Source organism: Rhinolophus ferrumequinum, chromosome 2, assembly GCF_004115265.2.
Source record: "Rhinolophus ferrumequinum isolate MPI-CBG mRhiFer1 chromosome 2, mRhiFer1_v1.p, whole genome shotgun sequence".
Taxonomy (NCBI): Eukaryota; Metazoa; Chordata; class Mammalia; order Chiroptera; family Rhinolophidae; genus Rhinolophus; species Rhinolophus ferrumequinum.
The window spans coordinates 14,836,104-14,855,991 of record NC_046285.1 but is presented as its reverse complement, the minus strand read 5'-3'; the positions used below and the strand labels follow the sequence as shown (position 1 = coordinate 14,855,991).

Here is a 19,888-nt window from a genome sequence, read left to right as displayed (position 1 = left end):
AGGGGGCACCATAACTGAGTCTCCATTGCCCTGGCTAACACTCTTCACCTGACCTGGTGATTCCCTGAGACTCAATCCTACCCATTTTTTGGGCACACCCAAACCCCATCCAGTGGCTTTTCGTTACAAACAGCCTATCTTGTCTCATGCTATGGACTTTCCTAAAATCTCTCAAAAGTTCACAAAACCCAAGCAAACAGGATTTGGCATTGGCCTTCCCCAAACCTCTTGCTGAGCAGTCCCAACCCCGCCAATAGTGGCACCCAGCCTCGATTTGCAGCTTGGCTTCTCCAGGCACCTCCAAGCCCAGTGTTGGTGTCAGCCACCTGTGTACAGATTGCTTTGTGTCTTGTGCTACGTAGCCCCGGGCAGGGCACATTCTGTGGCTAATCTTGGCCTGTGGCAGGGCCCCTCCCGGGAGATGCCAGGGCTGGCACATCTGGCGACCAGCTTCAGATCGAGCCGGAGCATCACCCAGCCTCCTCCAAGGATGACACATGCAAAGGGCAGACTGGGCAGGAACCATAGCCCTGCTGAAGGAAATCCTGCTCTGTAGGATGAGCCCCTGCAGAGCAGCTCCTCCTCTGTAATCTGGACCAATGACCAAACCACTCAGCCCGAACGTCAGTCCCTCTAACTGATGTGCAAACAGCAATCAAGGCTCAACCATAACAGGAGGGCACACACAATCCACACAAGGGACACGCCTAGAGCTCAGGTGACCAGGAAGACTATACCACTGAACCCACAGCACACCTACTACATAAGGCCACTCTACCAAGACCAGGAGACATTGTAGCCCTACCTAATACATAGAAAAAAAAATTCAGCAAGGCAGCCAAAATGGGAATATAAAGAAACATGTCCCAAATAAAAGAACAGAACAAAGCTGCAGAAAAAGAACTAAAAAAAATGGAGTCAAGAAATCTACCAGATGCAGAGTTCAAAACACCGGTTATAAGAATGCTCAGTGATCTCAGGGAGAAGTTCAACAAAAATATAGGAAACATAAAAATGGGGATAGAAAACATGAAAAAGAACCAGTCAGAAATGAAGAATACATTAGAGGGAATCAACATTAGATTAGACAAAACAGAGGATTGAATCAGCCATTTAGAAGATAAGGTAGCATTAAACACTCAATTAGAACAGCCAAAAGTAAAAAGAATCAAAAAAAAAAAAATTGAGGATAGCTTAATGGGCCTCTGGGATAACATCAAGCATTCCAACATTCACATCACTGGGATACCAGAAGGAGAAGAGAGAGAGCAAGGAATGGGAAACCTATTTGAAGAAATAAAGACAGAAAACTTCCCTAATCTGGCAAAGGAAATAGATATACAAGTCCAGGAAGCTCAGAGAGTCCCAAACAAGATAAACACAAAGAGGCCCACACTAAGACACATCATAATTAAAATGCCAAAGTTAAAGTCAAAGAGAGATTCTTAAAAGCTGCAAGAGAAAAGCAGTTACTTACACTAGTCAGCTGGATTACTTCTAAAATAATATAAATGTCGAACCAGTATCCTGTATACCTGAAATTAATATAAATTAATATTGAATGTCAAGTATAATTGAATAATGAGAAAGGGGGCTAAAAAGGTGACGAGGAAAAAGAAGTCCAAATCTCCAGGTATAAAACAGATACTAAGTCATGAGGATGTAAAGTACAGCATAAGGGAGTGTAGTCAATAATATTGTGATAGCATGGTATGATGTCAGATGGTTGTTGGACTTATGGTGATCACTTCTTTAGCTACATAAACTTTTAATCACCATGGTATACAGCTGTAAATATGTAATATTGTGTGTTATATTTTAATAAAAATATTTTTAAAAAAGGAGAATGTGTCACAAGTACCTTTGCTTCAATAATGAATAAAACACTGAAAGGAAATATTTAAACCTAGCTTAAAGGATCACCATGCCCTTAAATATTAAAGATGGTAGGGGTATATATAAATTGTGCAGGTGCTTTTGCTTGTTGCAGTTTTCATTATCACGTGTGGTACAGAGCTGAACTACATGATAATGAATGGATAAATGGAAAGAACTGGACTGGGGAATTTGATTCACCTAAGTTAGGCCCAGCCTGCTGTGTACAAGCTATCATTTCTTGGGCAAAATTCTTAATTTAGAAAATGAACAAAGAAATGAGCATGCCTGCTAGGATATTTTTAAAGGATTAATTGGATTATTTTGTGCACTCTAAAATATCTATATGTTTCCTTACTGTGAAAGAAACAGTGCCAGACCCCTGTTATGTAGCAATAAACAAGACATTGAAACTTAGTGAAGATATCAAAATGGAAATAAGACCCAGTATTAAAGCAATTCAGTCCTAAATCTAATAAGATGTGTTTAAGGGAGAAAAATTATTTTTCCTACCAGCCTTCTAGGTTCTCCAGCTGGGTCTCTATAAATTGGATGGAGAAAACACATATTAATAGGAGAAAATTATACACAGGTATTTAATTTAAGTTTTACGTGACATGGGAGCCTTCATAAGAAAATGAAGAACCATAAAAGCAGTAAAACCTGAGCATTTTCATACCAGGTTTAATGAAGAATGGAAAGTCATGGAAAAATATGAGAGGACAAAAGGGTATGAGCTAAGGATAGTAAAATGGATGAAAAGTAGCAAGGCTTGTTTGTTTCGATCCCTCTCGGTGGCCCTCCTTTTTCGGAGGTAAGGGTATTCTCACATGAAGGTCTTATGACCTGCTTTAGTTTAGGGGAGAAGGGAGAGGTTAGAGAGTCCTTCCTCTGCTTATTGTCAGATTCCTTCATCTTGAAATATTTAAAGTGCTGTACTTTTGGGTAGTGTATTCTGCACCCCATCATATGTGATAAAGTTATTCAGCATCCAACATTTTTGTGTACCCATTATGTGCCAGATACAGGTTAGTAAGGGTAAGTAGAGGCTGGAAGACATTACTGATGTAAGAGCATGAATTTGGGGGATTATCTAGTGCACCACAGTGAGTGTAATGTAAACCTAACCCCTCATGAATTTTTTTTTCCCCTGTCCAATTCTCTAAGTTAGAAAATTAGAATATGAATACTATAAACTACTGTTTTTAAACCATCTTATTTTGAAAATATTTTTCTTTGAAGAGATGTTTAAACGTTTACCAAAATCTAAGTAGATTTATGATAATGGATTTTTCATCACGTTTAATTAACAGTTTAATCTCATCATTTTAAGAAACAGGTAAGAGTGAACTAGATAAACATCTATATGCTGATGTAAGAAAATTAAACTAAATTTGTCTACTAACCCTTTTTTTTTTAAACAAATAACTCTATTTAAAAACTGCATATTGGGATAACACTGCATCCTTCTTATGGGGTCATACTGATATAGTGATTTAAGAGCAATGAATTTAGAATTAAACTGATACGGTTTGTATTCGAGGTTTTGTACTTGTGTATCTCTTAGTTTTCTCACCAATAAAATGGTGATAATAACAGTAGTAAACTCATATGTTTCTAGTTTTATCACCAATAAAATGGGGATAATAAGAGTAGTAAACTCATGGTGCAGATGGGAATTAATGAAATTGACAAATCCTTAGCCCAGACCCTAGCATGGCATAACATACTCAATAAATGTTAGTTATTTAAAACATACACACCTTGCACTTAATAACCAGCGTGTGTTAAGAAGTAGTTTTATTTGGTTATTATTGTATGGTACTGTGATGATGTACTTTAGGAATATTTAATAGAAAGCATAATTCTTGTCTTCAGGGTTTTAACAGAGCTTAGTGGTTAAAAGTATGTGTTTTGACATCAGACTGGCCTGGGATGGAATCCTGGTTCCCCTATATAATAAGCAAAATATCCATTTCTCCATTTGTAAAATCATGAAAACTCTGTTCAACCTTTGTGAGATTCCGTTTTTAACACACAGCCCTCCACAGACTTAAATGCCAGATGATTAGCTATTTGTAGTAGAGAAATGAGAAATGATCACATGCATAGTTATGTAATATATAAAATAGGATGGTATTTAGTACAATGTATGCTTTTCTCTTTTATAAAAACAATATAGATTCACTATATAACAAATCACCACTTAGAAAATTACAAAGGAGAAGATTAAAATCATTTATAATTTTACTACTCAGAATCGAATAATGGTTTGTTTTCTCTTTTTGCCTCTGAGATATATTTATATAAATATATATATATATATATATGTATTTTAGTTATGTGTTTTTACAGAATTGGAAACATATTTTACATTGGTCTTTCACAAAGTATATTATTAAGGATTTTGTTTTACAAAGTGGTAAATGATGTCCCTCCAATAATTTATAAATATAATAAAGCTGGTATGGTCAAAAGTATTTGGAAAATAGTAGGGCAACAAAGTTAAATGGATTTCTTAACTACAGGACTCTTCAATATTTTTAATATGCTAATGTATATTACAATTCTCCAAAGTGTGGCTATGATGCATAGATTTTTCCAAACATAAATATCTTTTTCTTTTTTAGCAAGTCCATAATTAAATTGACTTTCTTTGGTCTAGTGTTTTATGGAATATAGTTTTGGAAACTGTCACACGTGTTTTTATGTGTTTTTTTCAACTAACATTTTATCTTGAGCATTTTGTTGCCTTATTTGTAAAAGGAACATTGTATTTAATGCCTGTGTAATATTCCCTTGTGATGAGATGCCTATTTTAATAACGAGGCAAATTTTTCTCTTGAGAATGAGTAATGTAGGTATTAAACATTTGAAATTCAAAAAGACCAAGTCTAAAAAAATATTTAGATAGGTTCATATGAGCCAGCGTGGGAGGATCCTAAAGAAAAGGACTGTATCAAAAAGATGTCAGGGCTGCAGTCATTTTTATGTTCCTCTAGCAGGAATTGTTTCCAATAATTTCATGGCTGCCTGTCACTCTGAAGCAGACTCTGTTCTTTTCTCTGTAAATGATAGACCAACTGCTACATGCCTTTTCCCTTTGTTCAAGATCATTTTGAAGGATAATCTTAAAACACAATTATCTCAACTAGGAAGTTGCAAGGAGGAGGTTGGGAAAATTTATTCCAGCAGGTATTTTATTTAATCAAAGAAGTATTTGTTGGAAATGTGGTTAAAAGTGTAGTTGGCCATGTCGTACAGATAGTAACTTTTTTACCTTTGAGCTCTAGCCCAAGGCTGTAGAAGTGAATTATGAATATAAATAAATACAAATCAATAGGAGCTCTGTTTTTATTATTTCACTGGGAATTTCTGTACAATCTGAGAGCAACTTGCTGCAAGTTCAGCAGATGATTAAGTTTAACCTTGATCCTGAGCCAGCAAGATTGGCTTAGTTTCTATCAGCAAGGGATGTAAATTTACTGAGACACATTTTAATTGGCATTTATGCAACATGTACACACAGATGCTGAATTCATTGAGAAATCCTGAGTGCCATCTGTTTAACTAGCTTTGCCCTCTATTAAAGTGCATGGTAAAATGAGACTGCATCTCCTTGGCTTGCTCATATATTTATCTTACACTGTGCAACATTTCCATGGTCACCTTATTAGTGTGATACTTTGATAGAAATTAATACTTACTATAATAATCTAAAAATACACCTTGTTATCGCTTTCCTTTTATGGGGACAGTTTGAGACAGTTTTTCTCCTACTCTTTCCCTTAGTGAAAAAAAAATCAGTTTCATAAAGTGGCTTTTTCTAAGTGAAAAAAAAATTTAGTTTAAGGTAATGCTTAGTATAACAACTGAGATTACTGTGTATATATACAGAATTATAAGTACTTTTTGTCAAATGCACACTTATTTTCATAAAAAATTTAATGTTTCTAAATTTTAAAACATTACTTTTAAAATAGTCATTTTAATACCCCTGTAAAGTTTGACTTACAGATGAACTAACATTTTAAGATTAGTTTGTTCTGTCTTCCATATATAATTAACCCTTTAGATTAGACTCTGTTCCAAATGAAATAATCATTTGCCTTCCCTGCAAGTCTTGGGGTGGACAACAACAATATCCCATCGGGATCTCCATTTACAGACCTTGAAAGAAGATCTGAAACTATCATATGAATATTAGTAGGGAAGTGCTCCTGTTTAGCCATGTAGCACCTTAACTATATATATGTATGTGTACTGACACACACACACACACACACACACAATAAAAACACTGGTCTAAAATACACACTGGAAAAAGATATAAATATACATTGATTTGTTGATGAGATGTTAAGATTGGAATCAAATTACAACTACATTTTCCTCACGTATTAAGTCTTTTACTTTTCTAAGAAAAATCATCCAAACCATCAAATTATTTTTTGTACTTTTCCTATTAAACTAAAGTAAGTATTCAGTCTTAAGAGAGCTGTCAGTTGTTGGAGCTGTCATAATGACAGAATGAGCCATTTATCAGTAGAGGCCTTCTATCTCTGTGACAGGCAGAGATTATGATGACACTGTCTTCAACCTAAATTCATGAGTCTGAGAATGAAATTCCTGAGCTTGAAAGATTTCCTAAACTGAAAGTACACAGATATAGTATCACATTTAAATGGTTGTTACAGAGATAGATTTTGTGAATTCCTTCAGATGGTTAATGCTTAATACAGTGCTATTACTTAGCATATTAATATAATTCCCTTTTTTTATTTAAATTTATTGGGGTGACAATTGTTATTAAAATTACATTGATTTCAGGTGTGCAATTCTATATCACATCATCTATAAATTACATTGTGTGTTCACCACCCAGAGTCAGTTCTCCTTCCATCACCGTATATTTGATCCCCCTTACCCTCATCTCCCACCCCCCAACCCCCTTACCCTCTGGTAACCGCTAAATTACGTTCCCCAGATTAATTTTCAAACCCCGTGGCCATCCTGTGGTCAACGACTGCCCTCCAATCCCCTCACCCTCCCCCCCACCCCCCACCCCTCCCGCCCATCTAGCAACCCTCAGTTTTTCCTCTTTGTCTCCAAGACTGTTTCTGGTTAGTTCATTCACTATAATTCCCTTCTAAGTGTTAGGTTTCTGAGGCCGACGTAGGGGGGAATCTATGAAATAAGCAAGCCCTCCCCAACGAACCGTCATGAGGAAATCTTGTGTCTGTCAAGGAGTTTTCATTAAAGTTCCAACTAGAGCTGTTTCGGAAATACACTCTCTTTCATCTCATATTTACTTATTTATTTTTTATTCAAAGCTCTTTATTATCTTTGGATTCTGTTCTAGTTGTCAGTGAATAACGATAATCTAATTGGAAGTCAATTGGCTTTCTTAACCTATTTGGGTTATTATAGCATTAAACAAATTACTTAACCTTGCTGAAGTCAGATTTTCCATGTGACAAATGAAGTAGGCTTGGCCTGAAAAGATCTTTAAGTCCCTTTTAACTAAAACATTCTATTATTTTTTAAAAAAACATGTAAAATGAGATCATAGACTATAGATTAGGCTGCCTGTCATTTACCTCTCTCATGCCTCCAAAATATAAAACTTGAGGACAACATATCACTATATTCTTCTCCGTTTAATTAAACTGAAAATCTTTTAAAAATGCTCCTGTGCTTTTAAGTGCATTGTCTCTTGAAAATCCACATGTTCCTGGCGGGACCAACAGCACGGGCGTGCTGCGCAGGCAGCTGGGTGGTAGGGGTGGGGGCGGGGGCAAGTGTGGCCACTTTGCCTGCTTGTGCCACCCGGACATCGCACAGGATGTTGGTTCCACGAACACCTGGACTTTGGAGCATGTCTTTGATCACCCCTGAGAAATTGTTACAACAGCTACCAACAGCTACAGAAATACCCAAACCTTGTGAGTCCAAGTGAGGTTGAAGTTGATGTATTGGACAGACATAGAGATCCTTCTGGAAAGTTGCACAGCCCTGGACTTCTTAGCACAGAGGGGAGCCTGCCTTCCATTGTGAAATTAATCTCTTATTGGTGCCCCAAGAACCAAAACATATGTGCAAGAGCATTCTGTAGTTAATCCTGTATAGAAAACAATGGAACTTAAATTCACCAATATTTCATTTACAAATATGGTTTCATCAGATGAGAGACTTACATAACACATCACATCCTCAGGACCCAGAAGAAACCTGTTTTGAAGCCATAATCACTGTGAAAGGGGTCAGTCTTAGTAGTTATCTTGAAGGACTGATGGCAAGTATTGTATCTTCCAATGTTAATAAAGGCCGAGAAGCAATGGAATGGGTAATACATACATTAAATGCTGAGATTAAAGAATTGACAGATTTGATAAGAAGGGGCATAAGGACACCGATGGCAGCAGCAGCATTTGTAGAGAAACGATGATAATAGTTTGCATATAACGCCCAGTACACTGGGTATCTACTAGTTGGCAATATATTTGTTATGTAAAAGCTGCAACTATGTTGTAGGTAGATTTTTTTTTGTTTTTAGGTAATAAGCTGAAAAGTCATGTGGTTTTTTGTTGTTGTTGTTGTTGTTGTTTTGTGTGTTTTTTTAATCAAAGCAAAGAAGTTCAGGATTTCTAAATAAAAGGGATCATCTAAAATTAAAAAAAAAAAAAATCCACAGCCATTAGTGACAAAATGGATGCACCTTAAGCACATTACGCTAAATGAGACAAGTCGGAGAAAGACAAGTACTGTAGGGTGTCACTTATAAGTGGAATCTAAAAAAAGACAAACTCATAAAGCAGAGAGTAAAATGGTAAGTTACCAGGGCTTGGGGGTTGTGGGGATATAAAGCAGATGTTTAAGGGTACAAACTTGCAATGAGTAATAAATAAGCCATAGTGATCTAATGTATAATACAATATATATAGACAATAATATTGTACTGTAATTATGTAATGTGATAAATAGCACTACAATGTTCATCATATTACAATATATAAATGTATCAAAGGGACAGGTTGTAGACCTTAAATTTATATATACAATGTTGCATGTCAAATATATTCAATAAAAAAAAATAAAGATTTTTCTAAAGAGATAGAAAAACAGGAAAAAGAAAATCTACATCTGAAATACGACTTCTAGTTGCAGCTTCTAATTAAAATTAAATCCTTTAAAACATAATCACCTCTTACACTTCTACCCTATAAAACATTTATTTTACGTATAAACCTTAACTGATTAAACTGCTCACACTGTCTACATGGGCTTTAAATGCCTTTCTGTACTGACTTCCCATTGTTGAGGACTAAGGTAAGAAGGGGGAAATGGGGTTGCAGGTATGCAATCCAGTAGGAGCTGAAAAGGACTGTGGAAGGGATGGTTGCCTGCTGAGGTCTTGTGGAGTAAAGTCTTACATATTAGCTGAATCATAGACAGAGACTTAGTTTTTCAAGGGCTCACACGTAGTAGAACTCAAATGTTTGTTTACTGAAATAAAATAAAAGATGAATAAATAAAAAGGTGGGAGATCAGTGACACGGGCTTAATGGAGAAAGAGAGAGTACTGTTATTTTGTAGTGTCTTTGTAGGCATGTGTGACACTTCATGATGAAGATATGTGAATGTAGTTACCTAAAACTTAGTTGCTTCAAAACATATTGCAATTTTGATTATAATCTGAAAGAAAGATTAAGATATGAGTTCCTTTTTGATGGTAAAGATGATAAAGTAACACATTACTTATATTGGAGGTAGTGTTCATGGATTAAAATATTAAGAACAGATTCAAAGTGCAGAAGGCCTAATGTATTTGCTACAAATGTTTTTAGTAGCTAATTTTCTAGCCATTAAGAGTACCCAAAAAAGAAACAACTGCTAGAAATTCATTTACTAATTTGTTTTTTTATTATATTTTTACTATCGTTTATTTGTTATGTTGCGACTAAGACTGAATTTATATGGCCATGTAATACTGTCTAGGCTATTTTAATTTACTATCTTGACTTATAGCCAGCTTTTATCCTTGTTAGAAATGTGGTATTATCTTTCTTTCAAGTATTACTTGAATCAATTAATTATAGAGATAGAAGCTGTCAATTATTTATAGTGTTTGGGAGTAAAATACAAGTCTCTTTTGTCACTTATCGTATGGTATGGTGCTTATTTCATCTTCCATATTTCATTGCCTTTTTCAATATGTCTGCGATCTCTTCAAATTCTAGAACATTGTGTAATTACTGGTGTGGTTTTGTCTTCACTGGTTGTGATGCTTTTAAATGCCTTTCCTTTGATTCTTTTGTTTCTAAACAAAGAGAAATAGTGTTATTTTCATTATTTAAATATATGAACAGCATGAATAAGTTGATTAGTAAGGGCAATCCAGTTAGTAATCTTAAAATGTTACACTTCCAATCAGAAAAATTAAACATAGTTGATTTTTTTCTTATATGAAATGTTGGTCATTACTTTTTATTTTTTTGGAGAACACAAAAGAGAAAAATCACTGTGAGAAATATGTGACTAAGAAATGCTGCCACAGCATTTGTTTCATGACATCCTTACATTAAATGATAAGTATCCCAAATTATCATATGTTTACATAAAATTCTCTTTTGAAACAGTGTATTTAAAATGGTTAACCAAACAAAAACAAATAGTAAATAGAAACATCATTGAGAGTTGGAGCAATAATGTGTTTGTAATTTCATTATTTCCTGCCTTTTGGTATTTAGGTCAAATGGGGCATTTGATATTTTGCCATGTTTTTTCTGTTTAATAAATAATCTTTTATTTGACTCAACTTTTTGCTCAGTAAGACTATGGGATTGTTTCATGCTGTCTGTAAGTTCATAACTTCATTTCTATTAAATCATAGGTCATTGTCAAATTGAAAATAATTAAAGCAGGCCCTCTATTTACCTAAAGATACCGGTTGAAAGAGTGAAAAAAGCATATTTAGACCTAGGGGGAAAACAAGGTTTTATACTTTCTTTAACAGAAAAAGGGAACCTTGCATTGTTATTGATAAATATCCCCATTTTGAAAATTAATGTGAATTTCAATTATGTAGATTTTTAATGGAATTAAACTCTTTGGAATGGAATGCACATGATTAAAGATAGAAGCACCAAATTAACTTAGCATCAAGTTTACTTTAAAAGTCTTGAATTTTACAATGTGGAAAATGTTTATTTTTGTCTATAGGAAGTCATAGTATTGATTTTAGTGAGACTTAAATTATATTGTCACCATGTATGCCTTCTTTTTCAAACTGAATTGTCATGAATTGCAACTTAGAAGCTTGTATACTGTGAATAACCAGTTTTTGTACGTCCTTCTAATAGCTGATAGAATATATATGATTAAAAATCGATAGCTCAACTTGTCATTGTTTGTTTAGTTTTTATTACAACTCTTAGTTAATGAAATGTTGATACGGACAGGGAACTTGTATTACATATGTGTCAAGGAGCCTAGCAAATATTTATTAAACATGTTTATCAATGTATTTTAAATACAGAAAAAATGTTTCATTATAATCAGAGATTTTATTAACTGGTTATAAACTACTTGGTTCAATAAATATAGTTAACAAGTTTCAGCACTTAGAAAATAACAAGATTGAAAAATAGTCAAAAAAGTAGGAGTTCCAACTGCTCCTTGTGGAAAAACAAAACCTTATACATTTGTTTAATTTACAAGAAATGTTACAGGTCCAACTGGGGTCTGTTAAAGAAGAAAAGTAATCCAAAGGTTGCCAGCCTTGTAGAGAAACTCAGAGGTTTCTTTGTATTTATTTGAGTTCCTTGAAGTTGCTAATGGGTTTATAGTTCTTTAAGTTGGTTGTAGGGTATTTTCAAAAACTGGGTAGCTAACCTGGTCCCAGGAACCATTTGTTCTTCATTATAAGCAAAGGTCTTAAAATCTCCAGTGAAAGCATTTGGCCCTCTTCACCCAGTAGACTAAGCTTTTGCTGATTTGATTGTTTTGACTATACATCATTTATGATTGTACTTTATAATCTACTGCGCCTTAGATAATTTACTGAACTCAATAAAATTAACAATTATATTTGATTTAGGTTGTTTTTTCTTTAAATTTTGCAATCAAGAATGTACAGCACAGAGGCATCAGCTCAAATTTATGAAATTTAACTAATATTTTATTTACAGAAATTAATTCACTTTCATTTATGCGGTCCTGTACCTGCTGGGCCTTTAGGTAGTGGCGCTGCTTGTAACAGAGATGAGTTGCTCACTTCTTCAAAGCTGACAACTTTGATTAGTGGTAGTGGGGTCTTTATTTAGGGCAGTGGTCTTCCATCCAGAATTCCTGTACCTTTCAAAGGTGGATGGGGCCTGGTTGGTCTGCATTTTCCAGATTCTCACTTTCCCTGTGTGTCATTCCTAGAGCTGATGTGCCTGAAAATGTCCTCGCTGTGTAATTCCTCTTGCGCCTCTTTTTCACTTGACCTTCTTTCACTTTAGAAATGAAAGTGTTCAGATACCCAGAATATGTCTGTGGTGTTCCTGCAGAGGTGTGAAAACCTCCAGGGCAGCAAACATTAGAGCAGTTCCACAGTTCCTTATTTCATAGCTGAGCACGGGATAGCTTGATCAGTAAACAACAATAAGCCTTACAAGCATAAAAGCAGATTGCATGAGGATAAAATTGGGTGGGATTGGAATGGAAATACAACTTCAAAGAGAAAATGAATAATCAAATGTACAACTTAAAATTGTATACATATATTTAAATAGACCGCGGTGGGCATCCATTTAATGGTGGTCTTCATTCATCAGATGCACATAAAAGAGGCAAAACAGCTTTAGTTTGAATTTAATGTTTATGATATGTCAGAAATTTTAAATTTTACGATCACATAAATTTTAAATATCAGTTTTGAGGTAAGAAAAGAGTGCGTGGTCTTCGTATTATTGGAAGGAACACTAGTAAAGGGTTTGTGAGGACCCGTGAATTAGGCCTTCTCAGGTACAGTAGCCAACAACACATGAACTGTTTCTTAATCTCTAGAAGTTTTGATTAAAAAAAATAATTATGAAGTATTTTTAGCTGCTCTGAACTAGAATTTTTGGGAGGCAACTTGGGCCAGAGGTTCTCATCAGTGTCTCACTGGCTGGTTCTAGCCCTGCAGGACGGGTAGCAGCCTCCTGGGTTGATGACTGAAGGTGTTTTGGGTATAGTAAATTTACCTGAAATGTACAGTGTGGTTCAGGTGTAGATAGATCTGTGGAAGATGTGCTTTTGGTAGCAAAGAATCGGCCTGCATTCTAAACAGTTTCCATTTCCATTATCTGATGTAAAAATAGGAACACACACAAATAACACTTAGCAATGATTCAACATTCAATATGTGTATTTTGACAAAACATTTATTTTTATGGCTTTTTCACATTCCATATTTTTTTCTTTTGCTTCTAATACTCCTGGAGGAGTCATAAATTTTAAATTGCATAAAAGTGTTACTGGTAAAGATAGCGTTGTTAATAAGAGTTATAAAATGATTTGCTTTTCTATTAATTTAATCCCTGGTACCTTTAGTCAGGGCTTGTTACTAGCCTGACTCCAGTTATCAACAGAAGGAGGTCTTAAACTTTGTCTGCCAAAGAGCTGAAGGCTGAGAACTCTCCCAAGGGCTGTCTGTAGTTTGTTAGGAAAAGGCAGCTCGCACAGATACATCATTGCATGATGTTCCTTTGAGACTGAAAACTCTGTTAAATACTTGGCATTATTATCTTGAAGCCTCAGACAGCCTGTGATAGGGGAAGATAAAAGAAATGAACAGATCTGAAAGTTAGGTTGGGGAATAGTAACAGTGATTTAGGGCCGATTGTCACCAATTAAAGACCCTTTGTTTGGTTGATGTTTCTCTGTGCTAGTTAGACTTCTTTTTTTTTCTATCTCTTAAGTATTCCTTTTGGTTGGTGGGAATGTTATAATTGGCAATCTTAATTATGCTGTGCAAAGATACGTTAGTGAGAATAGATCGTTTTTTGTTTGTTTTGTTGTGTTTTAATCCAATAGCTATTTTCTCTGACTCTTCCCAATTACTAGGGAGGTTTTAATGAGATCATTTTAAACTGTAAGGATTTTTCTCCCTTGAAACTGTTACCATGAGACTTCCCATAAATGTGAAAACTCTTTTTAACCTTTCTCCTGGTTAGCTGCTGGCATCTTGGGCTTGGGAGAGTAGAAAAACACCTGGTTCTTTTGTTTGTTTGTTTGTTTTTTACAACCACCTTTATTTCTCGGCAAACATTTTAATTAGAAAACATTCTAGTTTTTTTCTTAGGCACTTTAAAATATATGCCTTCATGAAAACAGTTATCTCAAGATCTAGCCTTACTATGTCTAGTAACTCATTGGACCACCTTGAGTCCTTCTAACCCTTGACCTTAGGTCCTTACTTGCAACTGTGGGTGGAAGTGGGGGTGTTTATATAATGTAATACTTAGATTATATAAAGTTATGATTTTATAAGCTATAGTAGTATAGACCTTTTAATTATTCTTTTAAGCTTTTATTATTTTAAGTGTGTTTTCCCAGGACCCATCAGCTCCAAGTCATGTTGTTGTTTCAATCTACGTAGTTGTGGAGGGCGCAACTCACACTGGTCCATGTGGGGATCGAACCGGGGACCTTGTTGTTAACAGCACCGCGCTCTAACCAATTGAGCTTACCGGCCGCCCCTTAAGGCATTATTTTTAATGCAACGAATGTAGAGTTCCTCCACAATTCATTTCAATGTGACAATGAAAGCTGAATGTATTTTAAAAAGGCATCAAAGTGGAGTTCTCTTACACACCACCAAGGAGACACTCAAGTCTGAGTATCTCCTAAAGGGCCAATAGAGTTTAGTACTAAAAATGCAGACTTTGGTATCCACCTGAATTCAGGCCCAAATCCCAAATTTTTCACTTACTAACTGCATACAATATATAGCTATAGGTGCTAGGGAAATTTATTCAACCTCTAAGCTTGTCAGTTTAACACTAGACCTGAATTCTTCTGCAGGCTAGCCCCAGAAGGGGAAGTGAAGTAATCTATTTATCTGTTTTGCACGTTAAATTTGTGTCTAAAATTTCAATTGAAAGCATTACGTGACAAAAGAAAAAAAAGAGAGAGAGCAAAAAAAACCCCCCAAAAAACCCACCTCAAATAAGTGCTTTGAAAGCAAAGATCTATGTCTTGTGTATCTTATTAGCCACCACCTCCAAACACAGAACCTAGTGCTTTTATTGAATGAATAAATTAGTGAATCACAGATAGATCCTTAGGAGTTTTGTGATTCAGCATTTTTCCAGGGAAACTTTATTAGGCTTTGGACAGTTTGTAAACTTCTGAGAATGTGAACTCTCTGATTATTCTAATTATGTAATAATATTTAATATGCCATTGATTCTCTTATACTTAAATAGTAAGTTAACTTAATCTATCGCAGTCCTGAAAAATGCTCTATAATGTTCTAAGTTGTTTTTATTTTCAGAACAAAATGACTGAGTTATTATTGTAATTTGCCGCTAAATGTGGATGTCATGTCAGTTATTAGTGGTCATATATATAATCATGTTTGTATATATGTGTGTGTGTATATATATATATATATAATCAAAATACATTAGTTATGTTCCAGCTTTTTAGTCAGTTAGAAAAGATATGAAATAATATCCACAAAATAGATTTCATATTCTCTCTATACTCTCAAATTATGCCACATATATAGTTTTCCTACTCTTCCTCATGGGAAGATTTATTTGCATATTCTATATCTATCCTCCTGCACCTTAAAAGTGGCATGTTCAGTTACTTAAATAAAAAATCTGGGTATCATTGTTGATATCTTTCTCTCCATCAGTTCAACCTCTCAAGAAATCATTTTGATTCTTGCCTCCAATGTACACCTCTACCGTGTCTCCCTTTTCACCAAATCCCTCTACTCTTGTCTCCCTTTTCACTAAATCCAGTGTCGTCAGAATAATATAAAACCATCATGTTCCCTTTAATTACTGCTATAGTCTTCTATTTGGACTCTCCACCTCCAATTCTTATGTGCCTCTCCATTTCATTCACAGAACAGACATCATGAATATTTAAATATGATAATTCCATCGGGAGGCTGCTGTGTTTAAAAGCCACTGAAGTGGCTTCCCAGGGGAATTAAAATAAAAGGTGACCCTTTATCAGCAAATCTAGCTCCTACCTTCCCTGCCTACCTCCTGTTGCACTGCTGTCAACTTGTCCCACTACACAGGGTCCCAGTCTTTTCGAGTGCATGTACTGTACTGGGTTTTCTCGTCGACCTGGGTTATGTCCTCTGCCTCCAATGTATGCTTCTATGATAAGTTTTACTCATGGTCCAGACTTCAGCTTACCTGCTACTTCCTCAGTATTCCCTCACCAACAACCTAAATTATGTTCTTCAATAGTTTCTCACACAGCATTCTATCCATTTCCTTCATGGCATGTATCATCACAATGACAGTTGTACATTTACATGTGTGTTTATTTGAATATTGTCTGTGTACACTCCTATACCTTTTTGCACCATGAGCATAGGATTTTAGTCCTCTTTCATATATGATACCCAACACACAGAGGGCATATTATAAACATTGACTGAAAGCCTATCATGTCCTGGGCGTTATTCTCGACACTAGATACAGAGAGTAATAAAGACAAGTTCCCTGTTTTCATGAGGCTGATATTTGAATACAAAGCGCCAGACCATAAATACACAAGGACATTCCTTTGATCTAGGACTCTCTCAGTGCCAGGCACAAAACAGCAAGTTAGATTTTATAAAACAAAGACCACATGCCTAGGCAGGGCCCCATAGCTCAGATAGCCTCATCTGTCTGTGTTTTTTTAACCCTGCCAGGCTACTCCTGAGTATGACTTTTGCTCTGGCACTTGGAAACCCTCATCAATGGCATTCTTTGTCCTTTTCGTTTGTACTGGCAGCTGAGAAATTTGGCAATTCCTTACGTAGTGACTAAGAGTAATACTTCTTTGCAGATGTAATGCCCCATATAAATGGCAAGTCCTGTACAAACACTAAATAATTAGTCTTTATAATAACCCTAGCAAGATGCAGTGTAAAACCCTCTGTTTTGAATGGAAATAACTGAGTCATTGTGAATATAGCTATTAAAATCACAGCATAGTTGAAGCGTGTGTGTGTGTGTGTGTGTGTGTGTGTGTGTGTGTGTGGTGATTCTGAAATTTGTGACTTCTGGTTTTTGATTCCTGGATAAATATATTTACCAATAATACTTTATAAAATGGTGTTTTATAAAGGTTGCATTTTAAATTAAGTTATAGTTCAGTTTGAAGTGTGTAAAATGCAAACATCTAGTAAGCTACTAACATCTTTAAGTTAGAGCATGTGATTTTAGCAACTTGACTTACTTTGTCAGTACATTTTTTTGGATGATCTCCCAGACTTCAAGTCTGCTGAATATTAACTACATAGATGTCGATACTTATTGGTGCACACGTTTTTCTGGAATACATTGCAGATTTTAACTTAAATCTGGTATGCCAAACTTACCTTCCCTTTGTCTCCATGACTTAGTGTTGTTCTAATAAATACTGGGGAATACCTTGTAATGTTGTTGACTCCTGAAGTGAAACAATGAAACAAAATGTTGACTGCAGATAGTCATGAGGGCTTTTCATGGAAAATGCTGTCATGGTGTCCCATGTTTCTGCAAAATGAGAATGTTTTTTAAGCTAGGACCCAATCTGGAAGTAATTCTAACCATTAAAAAACCAGGAATGGGGTGTCCCCATTGCTGCAGCATCACAAAACACAGGCTTGCAACTGTGTTTACTTTAGTTTACTCCTCCATCATATATTACTTTAAGAAACAAACAAATACATTGTTATTAATTACTTTTATTCTAGTAATAGCTTATCCCTCTGTAACATTCTGTATCCACTCAGGTTGAGTGATGTTTGACATTTATCGATACTATATCACTTTTCAAAATGTATAATTTTTTGGAAAAAAAAAAAAGAAACTGCTTTCCAAGGGTAGTGAATAAGAGGTTTGTGAAAACTTCAAAGCTCTAGTAGTTAAGAAAATAAGTGCTTTTACCAGCATATTTTCTTCCAAGATCTTAACCACAGCATATTTTAAGGCTTAAAACTAAAGTTGCATGCTATAAAAAACATAAGTAAAAAATGACATAATTATTGAAGAGCATTCATAGATATATTCAGTGTCATTTTAAAAAGTAAATATGTATTTTTAGGAAACAGTCATGATTAAATCATAACTTTATATAGAATTGATGTTTGCATGTATCATTTAAAAAATCACATTCCTTAGCTTTAGAAGATGATGGTATAGATGGATACCTTATGAAATACTATTTTACATGTCATCATTTTAGTTTTTCTCTTCAGCAGGTTCAGGTATCTTTCTGTACATTCATCCTTTTCATTGGAATATTTTTAAAAGTTTGAAAGTATTATTTTATCTTAATAAATATTAAAGAATTTTGAACACATTTGTACCCCAGATAACACTTTGCTCTTCTGGGTGGTGCTGTGAGCTTACAAAGTTACAATGCAAATAGTTATAAAAGGCTTTATGATAAACTTTTATATCTAACTCCCAAAACATCTGTCGTAATATAAAATAACTGCAATAAAACCTTATTTTATTGCCATTTTTGACAAGATGAAGATTAATGTAGTTTCTTAACAGACATCAGCATTTATATAAACTTCACTACAAGGAAAATACCGAAATTATATCATAGATTCTAGGCACAAAGTATGTATTCCGCACAGATGTGTTGAATGAAAGAATAGTAGCTATTTTGAAAATAGATAACGTTTATTTATGTCAGCCTGTAAGTGGGCATTAAGATCGAGAACTAGAAGTATCTTAGAAGTGAATAATATAGTCTCTACTCAAAATTAAAGACTAGTTATTAGTAATTTTGAAAGCAATGAAAGTGGTATATTGTAATAGAGGTATGCTGTTACTTAGCATCTATAAAGTTTCTTTGTCTTTGAGAATATATTTCCTCATGTGTTGTTTCCTCTAGTATACCTTAGTTTTAAAGGATTTCATTGATTTTTTTTTTTTCTTTCCACGGTTGAAAGTTTACTAGTATTTGCTGCAAGATTTCAGTAACAAAGTAGTCTTTTAAGTAGAAAAAAAAAAATTCCAGGACTACGTTATTATCTTCCCCTGTTTTTCCCAAGATACCGTGTTTCCCCGAAAATAAAATCTAGCCAGACCATCTGCTCTAATGCATCTTCTGGAGCAAAAAATTCATATAAATAAGACAGGGTCTTATATGAATTTTTTGCTCCAGAAGATGCATTAGAGCTGATGGTCTGGCTAAGTCTTATTTTCGGGGAAAACACGGTACCCACTTCTAATTAAAAGACCCATATTTAATTAAAACATTTACTGTGTGGCTTTTTTAGGCATTCTGTTGTTGAAATAAAGCAGAATCCTTGAGAAGAGTTAGCACATCATACATAATCTGAATGATGAACTATAATTCTTAACATTTGCCTGAAAGTTTGAAGTGGTCTCTTCCAAACATGGAAACATCTAAGAATACAGAAGAATGCAGAATATATTCAAAGAGAGACAGTTGACTTTCTTTCAGAAGGGAAATTTCTCATTGAACTTCTTTTCCAATGGAAAGAGGCTGAGATATTAATTATATCATGCATTTAGAATTGTGAGCATTATATTAAGATAAGACCAGATAGGTGGGCAAGTTGCTAGAGAAGGGTCCTTAGTGGATCGGAGATCTGTGCTCTCGCTCTCCTGCTAAATATTTACAAATTCCTCATTCATGAAGTGAAACAAATACAAGGTCTGACAATTAAGTTCGCGAACTCATCCTAGAAAAAGTGCCACATACCTCATTGCCGAATATCACTACGATCACCTTCGAAGTACTCCCCTGGGGAAGCTATGCACCAACAACAGCACATAGT

At 34.9% G+C, this 19,888-nt stretch overlaps 1 protein-coding gene and 1 pseudogene across 1 annotated transcript in view; both read left to right on the top strand.

Annotated features, from left to right (window-relative positions):
* Positions 1-19,888, top strand: part of ROBO1 (roundabout guidance receptor 1) — a 1,107,232-nt gene that overhangs the window by 946,428 nt on the left and 140,916 nt on the right. The gene's annotated exons all lie outside the window — the stretch shown is intronic.
* On the top strand, positions 422-8,323 carry LOC117037505 (PRELI domain containing protein 3B-like; annotated as a pseudogene).